At 42.1% G+C, this 14,289-nt stretch overlaps 1 long non-coding RNA gene across 1 annotated transcript; it reads left to right on the forward strand.

Moving 5' to 3' along the window:
* The first annotated feature begins 3,509 nt into the window (after positions 1-3,509).
* LOC311232505 lies at positions 3,510-13,926 on the forward strand. Its single transcript, XR_014619960.1, has 4 exons — positions 3,510-3,853; positions 4,981-5,117; positions 9,875-9,919; positions 11,575-13,926. It is a non-coding gene; the product is annotated as an uncharacterized lncRNA (long non-coding RNA).
* The last annotated feature ends 363 nt before the right edge of the window (positions 13,927-14,289 follow it).

Below are 14,289 nucleotides of genomic sequence, written 5' to 3' on the forward strand. Positions count from 1 at the left end.
AAAAGAGTCCAGAAAGAAAAGAGTATATACATTAGGCGTAGAAACTGTACATTGGATTGGGTAGGTGGGGGTGGGGGGGACTGTACATTGGAGGTGGTTGGGTGGGTGGGGGGGGGGGGGGGGGGGGTTGGGTAGGAGTGGGGGGGGGGGGGGGGGTTGGGTAGGAGGGGTGGGTGGGGGACACTGTACAACTGTACAAACAACACTGTACATTGGATTATTGACAAGACCATACTTGGTAATTTACTGTACATTGGAGGGGGTTGTGTTCGGACATTTACAGGGGCCAGTTTCGAGTTGCAGTCTCCCTTAGGTGTTTTTTGAGAGTGTTTTTGAAAGTGGGTAGTGATTCACATTCCTTTACAGCTTTGGGTAGGGCGTTCCACATTGATGTGGCATAATTGCGAAACGTGTTTAGTCCCTTGTTTGAGCCGAATCTGGGTTTAACATGATTTGTGGAGCTCCCTCTGGTGTTGTGATCGTGGTATTCACTGACCTTTGGGAAGTATTTTGTCATGTACATGGGTACCTTGGTCGTGTAGTGTATCTTGTAGACCAGGCCCATTGCAAGTTGCTGTACTCTGTCGTCTACTCTAAGCCATCCTAGGTTGTCAAAGTGGGTAGGGGTGAGGTGGGTTCTAGGAGTAAGGTCAAGCAGTAGTCTGACCAGTTTGTTTTGAGATGTTTGTAATTTTGTTTTTAGCGCCTTTGAGGTGCTTTGGTACCATGAGGTGCAAGCATAGTCGTAGTACCCTTGAATGAGTGCTCCTGCTAGAGTCTTCAGGGTGTTCTTGTTTACCAGTGAGGAGATCCGGTACAAGAATCGTGTTCGTTGGTTGACTTTTTTTATTACATTGGATGCCATTTTGTCACAGGAAAGATTTGCCTCTAGGATGGAACCCAGGTAGGTAATATCTTCTTTCCTTGTGACAATATTGTCACCCACTGTAACTGAGAAGCCGTCGGTCTTGCTGAGTTTGTTATTTGAACCGAAGAGAATGGACTCTGTTTTGCCCATGTGTAATGATAGTTTGTTATCAGCGAGCCATATGCAGATTTTGCCTAGTTCTGAGCTGAGGGTTTTTTCAACCTGTAACTTGTTCTTGTCAGAGACCAGCAGGGCTGAGTCGTCCGCAAACAGGAACAAGTTGCAGTCACAAGCTGACGACATGTTATTTGCATAAATTAGGAACAGTAGCGGACCTAGTATGCTTCCTTGTGGAACACCACAGTTTACTGTGAGGGGGGGGGGGATAGGGTACCGTTTACCTCCACCATCTGCTCTCTCCCCTCCAGGTAGGATTGCATCCAGCTCACTGATAGACTATCAAAACCAATTGCTTTTAGCTTGTCAATCAGAATGGTGTGATTGACAGTGTCGAAGGCCTTTTGTAGGTCCAGCATGACCATGCCGCAGTATTTGCCCGCGTCCACCTCTTGTTTGATGTGGTCGTTTAAATAGAGAAGGCATGTGTCAGTGGAGTGGGATGTTCTGAAGCCAGATTGGAATTCGTAGATTAGATTTTTTTCCGCAAGGTATTTTTCGACCTGTTCGTATACAATTTTTTCCATGACTTTCGAGATGGAGGTAAGGATAGAAACAGGGCGGTAGTTGCCTGGGTCTAATTTACTGCCTTTTTTGTGCAGAGGGGTCACTCTCGCAATTTTGAAGTCCTTGGGGACGTGTCCCTGTTTTATGGAGAGGTTTATTATGTGTGTGATGACTGGGGTGATGGCGGCTGCTGAGTCTCTGAGGAATTTGGAGGGGATGTTGTCATGGCCAGTGGCCTTGTTGGGTTGGAGGGCGCTCAGTTTTTTGAGTACCTCATCTGTTGTTACCATTTCCAGTTTGAAGTCGTCTTTGTGGACCCCTAGGTTCTTGTAGTATGCTACTATGTGTTCTACCCCATAATGCCCTGAGTGGGAGGGTAGTTTGTTTACCAGTGTTGTGGCTATGTTTGTGAAGAAACTATTTAAGTAATTGGCTACATCCAGCTTTTCTGTGATGAGCGTGTTGTCCGTCTTTATGTTTATGTTTGAGAATCTGGTTTTAAGTTTTTTACTGCAGCCTAGTTGGTTATTGAGTAATTTCCAGAGTTCACGCGGTTTGTTTTTGTTTTCCTCGGTTTTGTCATTGATGAATTTTTTCTTTGCTGTTTTGATCATGGAGTTTACATCATTTCTTAGTCTGTTTCTTTCCAGTTTGAGTTCAGTCACGTGGGCTTGGAGTTCACTGCTCGTGCTTATGTTAAGCTTTGACTGACTTTTACGAAACTCAGAGCATTTTTTGTCTCTGGTTTTCATAGCGGTCAGTATTTCAGCGTGCATCCACGGCTCAGCGCGATTTTTTACCCTGGTGGTTCTTAGGGGGGCCATGTTGTTTAGTATCGTTGAAAATTTGGTTTTGAAGCCAAGCCATGTTTCTTCAACCAGTGTACCATTGAGTTCATCTGACCAGTCCAGACTTTCCAGTTCAAGGTTAAAGGCCTCGCTAGAGTAGGTTTTTAGGTCTCTAGATGTGACTGTTTTGTGACAGCCAGCCTTTTGTTTTAGCTTTTTGCGCGTACAGAATATCATATAATGATCACTTAACCCGCATGCTATAACCCCTTTATTGGCGATCTTGGACTTGTCAGAGGTCAGGATGAGGTCAATGGTAGTCTGAGTTGACTCACACACACGTGTGGGTTGTGTGATTAGTTGGCTGAGGCCGTGCAGATCACAAAACCTATTGTAGGATTTGAAGACGGGTGCATCTTTTTGTTGCATATCCGTGTTCCAATCCCCAATAAGAATCATTTCTGTATCCTCAACTCCAGCTAAGCACGCATCCAACACGTCATAAAAGCCATTTTGGTCTGGCGGTCTGTAAATTGTGCCGACTAGAACAGATTTAGCCCTTTCAAATAGAATTTCTACAAAAACAGTTTCAATAGCCTCATGATCTAGGTCTGTACGGTTAATAAATTTGGTGTCTTGATGGATGTACATGCAGACACCTCCTCCATGCCTGTTCCTGTCATTGCGGACTAAAGAATAGTTATCTAATTCAATTTCCTGGTCTGTTACTGATAAGTCCAGTTTAGTTTCTGAGAAACATAGTATGTTTACCTTTCCGCTGCTGAAATGTTGTCTTATTTCTGCCAGTTTGTGCCTGAGGCTATTTACATTAAGATGAAAGATATGTAGTCCGTTTTTATCTGCAGTGTCGTCAATATCCTTGAGATAAAGGTATGTGGAACGCCCTACCCAAAGCTGTAAAGGAATGTGAATCACTACTCACTTTCAAAAACACTCTCAAAGAACACCTACGGGAGACTGCTATTCGAAACTGGCCCCTACAAATGTCCTAACCCAGTTGTACAGTAAATGACCAGGTATGGCTTTGTCAGTATTACAATGTACATTGTACAGTTCTTTTATTCTGAAAATGTCAGTCCATGTCTGTCCGGAAATAGAACTTCTTATTTCAACTGGCTTGACGCTGGTGCTTTGGAGAGTAATGTAAACAAACGGATGTTGGCTAATAGCTAAAGTTGGCTAGGCTATTTAGTTAGAAAAAGGTCTAAAAAGTCTTCTGTTTTCATATATTATTTTCTTTGGCACGAGAAAATAACGTTAATTCAGTTTGCGACATCAGATGTTCCACAGGACGTTACGTTAGTGACGTGTAACACAGTGCTAATGGGGGAAAGTAACACAAACGAGTTGTTAAACAAACGAATTTCACATGATGAGCTTAGTCGGTTACTTTAGCCAAGCTAACTAGTAGCTGTCTAACTTAGCCAAACTACCAGAACCCTGTGCCAAGAGGACATAAACATCGCTCTGTGTTCTCAAGGATAACGACGGGGTAGGTGACGTTAAAACTAGATAGTTTGCAAACTACCTGACGAGTACTCAATGACTAGCTAGCTATGTTACTGGCAATGTCTTACTATTCTAATTTAAAAGTACCCACAGCAGCGATACGAACAGACAATGTTCGTTTCATGAAATGCTGTGAAGTTGCTGAAGTGAAATGGTTTAGTACTGACACATTGCATAAAGCTGATTCAGATGATCAGGTCAGCTAATAGAGGCCTTGCACGGAATATTAATGTAGTTATGTCTTCCAACATGGCTGATTGAATTGATTGATAACGTTATTAACAGATTGCAGAATGGGTACAGTACAGTACGGCTCAATACATACAATTGTTAAGGGGATGCAGACCAGAGAAAGACTTTCGTCTTGTTTACATCGGGTAATAATAAACTTTTCAATCAAACCCCCATTTTCAATTCATCAGAACTCCCTGTAACATAGCAACCATTGACGCTATGTCCAAAACAATGGTTTATGTATGTTCATGCATGAGAAATAAACAAAGGCAATCATTTTGTTTCTTATTATTGGATCTTGTAAACAAGTGAATGAATGAATGAATGAAAACTTTATTTAACAGATTGCAGAATGGGTACAATACAGTACGGCTCAATACATACAATTGTTAAGGGGATGCAGACCTGAGATAGACGTTTGTCTTGTTTCCATCAGGGTCCCCCATTTTCAATTCATATAGACATTTATGACATACACAACATACATGACATTTATGGCATAGGGACATATAGGTATTTAGTACTGATACATTTGTGACATAAACGGTATTCAAATATACAGTACTGTTACCCCTAGATCCTGACAGAGTATATACATATGATGGGGAGGGGACTGTACATTAGGAGGGGGTGGGTGGGTGGGAGAGAAATATACATACGGCGGGGAGGGAAGTCACAGTGGAACAGTAATGTCGTGCTTTTCCAGTGTTTTACCTACTCTACCACTGCACAGAAATTAGGCTTTTTATTTTGAAAGTGGTTACCAATGATTACAAGCAGCCATACTGAGGAGGGAAAAAAAAGAGAACAAACATTCTGTGCAAGGCCTCTATTCCTGATTATCTTGCTTGTGTTCTTTCCTGTCCTGTCCTACAGACCTCCAGGATGTTGTGTGAGCTTCTACTTTCGTCGCTATGGTTCCTTTTTGTCATTTTCTGGGTCGAGACCATAAGCGTGTGGCTCTTTCTGTGTATATTCTACCAGGACCGGGCCTTCTACCACTGGGGAGATGGGTAAGAAGAAATGTTACTTTGTGGGTGTCATCCTGTTGTGGAAAATAATTTTACCAAGTGCAGTGAGCTTACAGAAATTGAGATTGAGTCAATGGATAGGGGGAAAAAAGAAGGTAGTTTATAATGTCTCTGACTGTCTCAGTTCGATAGAGAGAGTGGAAGACAATCTGCCAAGTGAGCCCAGAGCCCAAGGATACTTTTTCAACCTTATAGTAAAATAAATCAAGGTTTTGCATACAGGAAGAAAAGTCAGGCAGTTCTCATAACAGCGTGGGATGAACACACTGATAAGCTGCATCTGGCCCTAGAACAGATATTTTGTTGTGAGAGAATTGGTCGTTAAAATGGTTCAGGTCAAAACTTGCTGTCTGTACGCTAGAGAATTTAGGCCCAGTGAGCTGGTTTATCGTACAGGCAGTAGAGGTATATAGTACACTAATATTGTACAAATAATTGTATGATATTTTCTATAATAATCCCTCCAAAGGTGTCTGAAGTCTTGGGGCCAAGAAAACAACAATATTGTCATAGCAGGCAGTATTATGTTCGCAGTCAGTCTTTTATAGATGAAATACCTAAAAATTGCCACAAAGGCAGATATATAGATAGATATATGGCCTTAATGATGGTGTCCATACATATACTACAGTTGCCAGTTTCAGTAATTCATATCACTGGTGCAGTACCCGTTTGAGATGCCCGTTCAGAGTGAGATGCCCCTTCAGAGTGAGATGCCCGTTCAGAGTGAGGTGCCCGTTTAGAGTGAGATGCCCCTTCAGAGTGAGATGCCCCTTCTGAGTGAGTGCCCGTTCAGACTGAGTGCCCGTTCAGACTGAGTGCCCGTTCAGAGTAGAGCTGGGAATCTTCACTGGCCTCACGATTCGATTCGATTACGATTCAGCTGTCCACGATTCGATTCGATTCTACGATGCATCTCGCTGCAGCTCAATAATATATTACATCCTCAATTTTATAATCTATATTACTGCACATGGCTACTTTTTCATCAATTAATACAAGCAGTCAGATAAATTAACTTTTACTGAGAAAGTTCTTAAATCAGAATGTCAAAATAAATGTCTTTACTAGTGTTGCATGATACAGATACTAGAAAGGTATCTCGATACCCAGCTGTTAAAAATAGTTCAATACTCTTTTTATTAGTATCAATACTTGTAGAATAGCCTGATGCTGTATTTTCTATGAGTTGAGTGGATGCATGACCAGAGCACTAGCTTTAATAATACAATAATAATAATACTATATTTGATTTGTAGGGCGCTTTATAGTTGTGGAGCAAATCCCAAAGCGCTACATTGTAAAAGAACATAAAAGCTAGCAAGAGAGTAAAAAAATGTAATAATCGATTATGTTCCGTCACTGCATCGATGCTGAATCGTGCACGTCTGCATCGCGATGCATCTTAGAATCGAGACATTTCCACACACCTAGTTCAGAGTGAGTGCCCGTTCAGACTGAGTGAGTGCCCGTTCAGAGTGAGTGCCTGTTCGGAACGTGTACCCTTTCAGAACGGGCTGACCACTTGGTGTCCGGTATTGCTGCTTGCAGCATTCTCGGGGGGCATACTCGTTCGGAAAGTGTGCCGGGCCGATTGCTTTGCTCCCGGATGGATGGATGGATGGACTGCATATGGATTGGAGTGCTTTACAAACTCACATTCACCCATTCACTCACACATTCACACAGGAAGTGCTGCTTGCAGCATTATTGAGAACCGTGGTATTGCTGGTTGCGGCGTTATTGAGAACTGTGCTTTTGCTGCTTGCAGCGTTATTGAGAACTGCGGTATTGCTGGTTGCGGCGTTATTGAGAACCGCGGTATTGCTGGTTGTGGCGTTCTCGGAAGCCGCTGATTGGATCGACTTTACACTCGACACTTACTTGGGTCCACAGCAGTACACACCCGCCAAGTCGATCGATGGGAACGGTTCTTGAGATATGTGAAGCCAAGGACAGGTAAACACACAGAGATTCCCTCCTTTATAGTTAGATGACCGATATGCAGCTGAGGAGATATAGGCCTAGCGGTCATCTGGTCATCTGAAAGGTTCCCATTTCGATCCTGTCACTTTCTGGCAGCATGTCCAACAGGGATGTGCACAATTTCACTTTTTCACGTCGGGTTAGTCGGGATAGCTCCTGACATCAATGTCCTACAAAACATGCATATTCGAGCCCCTGGCTTACATCGCTTGAGGGCTGCTGAATAGGGCCTAGCTGCAGCGCAGGAGAATCCTTTCATGCTGAATGTAGAGTTTAGGGTCCAGCTGCAGCGCCGGAGAATCCTTGCTGGAGCTGGAGGCCACTTGAGTATACACACAGACAGTGGAGCTGTTTGCAGACAGCGAGGTGGCGATGTCTCGCAGATAATACAACTACAAGTATGATTATATAATATATATATTTTATTAAAAAAAAATTATATAAAATAATTAATTATTTTTTTAATCAAAAAAAAGTTGGCAGGTAAGAAATATACTTGGCGGGTAGATTCTTCCCATCTACCCGCCACTGGCCGGTGAGTCAAAAAGTTAATTTTGTGGTGTGTGTGTGTGTGTGTGTGTGTGTGTGTGTGTGTGTGTGTGTGTGTGTGTGTGTGTGTGTGTGTGTGTGTGTGTGTGTGTGTGTGTGTGTGTGTGTGTGTGTGTGTGTGTGTGTGTGTGTGTGTGTGTGTGTGTGTGTGTGTGTGTGTGTGTGTGTGTGTGTGTGTGTGTGTGTGTGTGTGTGTGTGTGTGAGAGTGTGAGTGAGAAAGTGAGGCATACATTGTAAAGCACTATGCTCTATATCAGGGGTGTCAAACTTATTTTCACAGAGGGCCACATCAGCATTATGGTTGCCCTCAAAGGGCCAAAGACCGTATAAATGTTAATGTAATGTAAAATAAATGTAGCTACACATTTACATATTGTTAAACATGGTGTTTCTGTATTTATTACTTATTCAAGTTATACATATTGCATATTCATTTGCATAAATGTAAAAATATATGTTAGCTTATGTTATTTTAACAAATAATTTTAGTTTATCAGAACCCCATATTACTCCACCAATCAATGATCAAACCATTCAAGTAAATAACAAAGAAGAATATCATCAAATACAAGCTATGACATTAAGTTTGTTCAAAACCTTTTTGTCACAGTCAAGAGGGGCAGAACTAACAACTGTGAGCTGCAAAGAACACGTGGGACAGATGTAGCAGATGTTACAAAAACAAATGGCTGCACACAACCTTGCAGAGGCCATACATCCAAATGACGTGGCGGGCCGGATTTGGCCCGCGGGCCGTGAGTTTGACACCTATGCTCTATATGAATGCAGTCCATTTACCATGACTTTTTCATACTCTTCCCTTGGGGCGCATCATCCAAACATCAGTTACATTTACAATTAAAACTTGTCATCAAATTTGTTAGAACACTGCATTTCTGTTGCTATAACTCAGCGTTACCCTCTTGGAACATTCAGAGTGCTTTCTGTCTGAGGAGAAGCTGCAGCAGCAGAGCTTTCAAACATTTATGTTATGCAAAATGTTATCAAGCTACCTAGCATAGCTTGCTAGCTCCGATTTCACACAGTAAAAATAACTACCTCCAACCACAGCTTGATACAGCCTTTTAATTGACATGTCAGTCAGAGGCTTTACGAGTGTTATTTGTTAGTGGCATGTAACTTGACCTTTAATTTGACTCTTTAAAAAATAAATCTTTTCTTAAGTTAAATGGTATCTTTTTGGACTCCTAACCCTATTTCCCATACAGGACACCCGTAGCTCCTGCTAGTTAGTCACCGAACGAATGCAAAGTCAAGAGGGCCGTGCTCCAGTCTGTACAAGCCCCGGAATAAATACCGGAATCTACTTTGAGTGCACTCACACTGTTGAGTAGGTCTCAGGGCCTGTACAGACTAGCATAGCCTCATTGACTCGTTGCGTTCGTCTTGTGGCTAACTTGCCGATCTGCGGGCGTCCAGTATGAAGAACCGCATGGATTGTGCTGAGAAAGGACCGAACATCATCAATGAGTGGGAAAATATATTCATATTTTCATCATATTTCATCATATCTGCCATTTGAATACACTCATATGAATATAATATTTCCCTTCCACTCGTTTGTAATAGGAGTGCTGTCTTTTCTGGTTTATGATCAGATTTGATATACAAAATAAGATAAGATAAGATATTCCTTTATTGATCCCCTTGGGGAAATTCGGTATCATAGCAGCATGGGGTTGGGCACCGAGAACCTCTAATAGGAACCGGTTCCTAACTTCCGTTTCTGGGGAAAAAAAATTACTTTGTTAATTAATACCCTAGTTACAGTACAGCAACCAAATTAAACTGTATCAAGTCAACTGACAATGTTAATAGTATGAAAAAAATGTAAGATAAAAAAAAAACTCCTGCGAAATAAGCTGTGACCTGTTTTGACCTGCACCTCAAAGAATCGGAATCGAGAATAGCTTAGAACAGGAATCGAAATGGAGAATCGGAACCGGAATCGTTCAAATCCAAACGATGTCCAACCCTAAGCATGGGGGAGGGGGGAGGGGAGGTACAGGTAGTAGAAGAAGACATACAGATACAGGTCACAGAATTATAGTACAGTGGAGAAGTAAACATTTAAATAGAATACAAAGGCAGTGTAAACAATATACAATACAAACGGACTAACGTGCTTTTTTTCACAATGTGGAGCGTGTTTATTAAGTCGGACATTTTTTTGATGTTACAGGGTATTTGCAGATTACCCTGGCCAGATGCTATACATGCTGAGCAGGTGAGAGCTTAATGGGTGATCTGGACAAAAGGAATGAAATTGTAATAGAAAGATTCCTTTTGATAATACTAGCTACGTAAGAGGGCTAATACTAGACTCTCTGGCTGTGGTGTCAGAGAGGAGGAGCCTTGCTAATCTCCACGCCTTCATGGACAACCCCTCCCACCCCACTATACACAGATTTGGCCATTAGAAGGAGTACGTTCAGTGTTAGACTATAAGACTCCCAAATGCAACACTGAATGGCACAGGAAGTCCTTCATTCCAACAGCCATCAGACTGTATAACGCCTCACGGTGCCTCACTGCCTCACAGAGTAACAGTACAAACTCTGGCATATCTTCTGGATTTTTACATCAACATTTTAAATATTAAAAAAAAATGTTTACTGTATATTTTAGAATGTATATTATTTTATTCTTTATTCTATTTCATTCTTATTTTTAATATTATTATATTTATTCCTATTTTAATCCTATTGACTACCTTTATTGTTCAATGTGAGCGATCTGTAGTGCCGAATTTCCCTCGGGATTATTAACCCTTTCTCCGCCGATGACGTGTTAAGACGTCATTCTCCGCCATGCGTAATCTGCCAATGACGTCTTACAGCGTCTTTGAGATCAATATTTCAAATTTTCGTCATGGTATTCACATTTCACCCACGGAGTCATGACTGGTGCTGTAGATCTCCGCTCAACTCTCCAACGCTTCAATACCGCCACCTGGTGGCCGATCGGCGAGTTGCCAAAACCGGAAGTGGCCGGAAATGGCTGGTCCGTACCCTATTACCTCCGGCCACTCGTTATCGCTCGCGGGACTCCATCCACACACCGTGCATATCGATCCGTTGCCATAACTCAATAAACAACATGATTGGACGTGTATTAGTAATATACAACCCGGAAATGGTTCACCTAGATCAACATCCCATAATAGCGATCTTTTTGCTCCACGCTCATCACCCAACGCTACGAGGAGACTGGGGTGAGTTTCAGCCTGTTTGTTTACCATTTTCGATACAAACAGCTCTGATCAATATATCACCCATACTACATGACTCATTTAACGTCGGTCATTGAATTATAAACGACCCCCCCCCCCCCCCCCTCCGGTCAACCGTGCATGATGAGTCATAACGTCTGGGATCATGTACAGTTGAAATTTTTAATCTGGCGTCAATCGGTATCAAACTGCATTTGATTATCTAATATATGCATTTATGGCTATAACTCACGTTCTATGAAATACTGCAGAAAACGATAAAAACATATTTATACTCTAGACCGTATTTTTGTATGAATGTGTGAATGAAAAAGTAAAACGTTCCTACATCCTGAACGATATATAATCGATGTTGAATGGGCCATAGTAATGTCAATTTAGCAATACAATTTAAAAAGTTATAGCCCTGCAAAGAAGGTGAATATCTCCATAGACAAATAGTGCTGGCAGAGAGGCTACAAGGATGAGAATAAGCTCCGGCAGAGAATGGGTTAAAGGATTTCTATTCTATTGTATATCCCTGATTGTGTTTTTATTATTATTTGTGACTTTTGACTACCTAAATGTTTACTGTGAGCAATCTGTAGTGCTGAATTTCCCTTGGGATCAATAATGTACTTCTATTCTATATACTTTGTCTCTCCCTACAGAGTGGATACCAGCATACAGGGAGAGATGCAGACCTGAGACAGAGAAGGATCTGGCGCCCTCTACAGGACTGTCCACAGATTGTTATTGGAGCTCTTGTCACCCAGTAATGAGGAGAATCTGTAGCTACTTTCCCTTGCACCGTCTGCCTGGTCAGTGTCGGGGAAACTGCTCTAAAACTGTAGTGGACCAAACTACTAGCCACTTCACAACGAAAATAAGTTAAACTACATATTAACTACTCAAAAAAGAAACTGTAGTTTGGCAAGCTGACACTACTTTGAAAAAGTAGAAAACGATTACAACCTGAGTCTGGAATCTGGTATAGTTACAACTGAACTGACGCAGAGTAAAGTGTGACTGTGTTTTGATTCAGAGACCAGGGCGGGGGAAAAAACAGTTTTCCTAAAGAGGAAAATGCCAACTTTCTGTGGAAATATGTAGTTTGTGACCCCGACCCAAAGCAGTTAACTACTGAGATTTGAATGTAGTTAAACTACCACCTAACGACTGCAAGATGTAGTTGAACTAGTAATTGAACTACATGTCGTTAGCTACTCCCCAACACCGGGCCTGGTATGTGCATTGCCAGTATCTGAAAGAGCAACTGGGAGCTTGGACATTATTCATGGCTAATGAGTGTTTCCCCACCGTGGCTTGTAAACATTAGACACTTCTCCTTTGATTCAGATGTTGTTGAAGCGACACAAACGACAGAAAACGCATGATGAGCAATAGTGGTTTGGTTCAACGCAGTCTCCACAACTCCATGGAGAGGAAAATCGATGCTTAGCCTCCTTTTCCTTTTCTTTTTGCTTGACGAAATATGACTTTTCTAAACACCGTTGCACGGTGGCATAGTGCTATGTTGGGCAGTAATGCGCTACAGCAATAACCTTACTTTTCCCCAGTAACGAGGAGTGTAACGGATTACTACCTACATTTCGGTAATAATATTACAGTTACTCTATAAAAAAAAAAAAACAGCTTGTTACTCTTGTTATGATTTGATTTTGTGAGGACCAAAGATGACAAGAACATCGTCGATTCGTCGTTGATCTGTAATCTGTCCCAAGCTGCGCTCAAGGCGTGGGTTGTGCATTGTAAGTGAATCCAATGTCAAAGGTCGGGCATCTTGCACTGTAAAAGGATGAAACGGTGCTACTAGGCTACCGCGTATACTATAGTCTCTCTCTCTCTCTCTCTCTCTCTCTCTCTCTCTCTCTCTCTCGCTCTCTCTCTCGCTCTCTCAGGGTCAGAAACCAGAGATGTACGTCTCAAACTTGTGACGACATGGAGTATAAAGTCTGGAGCTGCTCTGTAGACCACGATAAACGTGTGCTTTTAGTAAATGGGCATAGTTCCCCTTTCAGGCGGCAGTGATGCTGAAAACGAATGTGGAATGCGTGGTCCGTGTGGCTCTACGCCAGTCATAGCCTGGGTGAGAGCATAGGGACCTGGGGACAGTGTCTGTCGTAGCCTGGGTGAGAGAGTGTCTGTCGTAGCCTTGGTAAGAGAGCTTCTGTCGTAGCCTGGGTCTGGGTGAGAGCATAGGGACTGGGGGGCAGAGCGTCTGGCTAGGTGAGTAGGTCCACACAGAGCTCCATGTTCCTGCCCAAGTTAGTTTCTGCAACAAGTATACTGTCTCCTTTACACACACATATACACACACACACACACGCACACGCACACGCACACACCCAGACAGAAAATATGATCTTCTGATTCAAATCCAGTCTGTATGAATTGTGCATCATGAGAGATCGGGGTCGTGTAGACTTAAAAATAAATAAATAAATAAAAAAAGGTTTTTTTTTTTTTTTTTTTTTACTATTTTGTTTGTTTTCTGTTGACGAGGATGTGGAGCTGTCAATTTGAACGGCTGGATTCACTCGGGTAACTAAAGATGTGGATATTTAACTCCTGTCTACTACGGATGTGACTCGTCATGGCCGTCTAGTACAGATGTGACCTCGTCATGGCCGTCTAGTACAGATGTGACCTCGTCATGGCCGTCTAGTACAGATGTGACCTCGTCATGGCCGTCTAGTACAGATGTGACCTCGTCATGGCCGTCTAGTACAGATGTGACCTCGTCATGGCCGTCTAGTACAGATGTGACTCGTCATGGCCGTCTAGTACAGATGTGACCTTGTCATGGTCGTCTAGTACAGATGTGACCTCGTCATGGCCGTCTAGTACAGATGTGACCTCGTCGTGGCCGTCTAGTACAGATACGACCTTGTCTTCATAACAAGGTCTCATTTAAAAAGCGGTGTTCCTGTGTGTCCAGTCTCTCTTGTGTTCACTGTTTGACTTGAGATGTTACTTTCGTAATAAAGAGGGTTCCACTATCTGCTTCCCTTGTTATCTTTTTGTTAAAGGCACGTGTTCGTGACCCAGTGCTATAGATATACTATGGATTACTTTTTCTTTTTTCTTTTCTTTTAAGAATGGGATGGAAACCTATATTCCCATTTATAACTGTAGTAAAACAGACCTATATTCCCATTTATAATTGGGAGTAAAACGGACCTATATTCCCATTTATAACTGGAGTAAAACAGACATATTCCCATTTATAATTGGAGTAAAACAGACCTATATTCCCATTTATAACTAGTAAAACAGACCTATATTCCCATTTATAACTGGGGTAAAACAGACCTATATTCCCATTTATAATTGGAGTAAAACAGACCTATATTCCCATTTAT

This window comes from Notolepis coatsorum (genome assembly GCF_963971535.1).
Source record: "Notolepis coatsorum genome assembly, chromosome: 1".
In the NCBI taxonomy this organism is placed as follows: Eukaryota; Metazoa; Chordata; class Actinopteri; order Aulopiformes; family Paralepididae; genus Notolepis; species Notolepis coatsorum.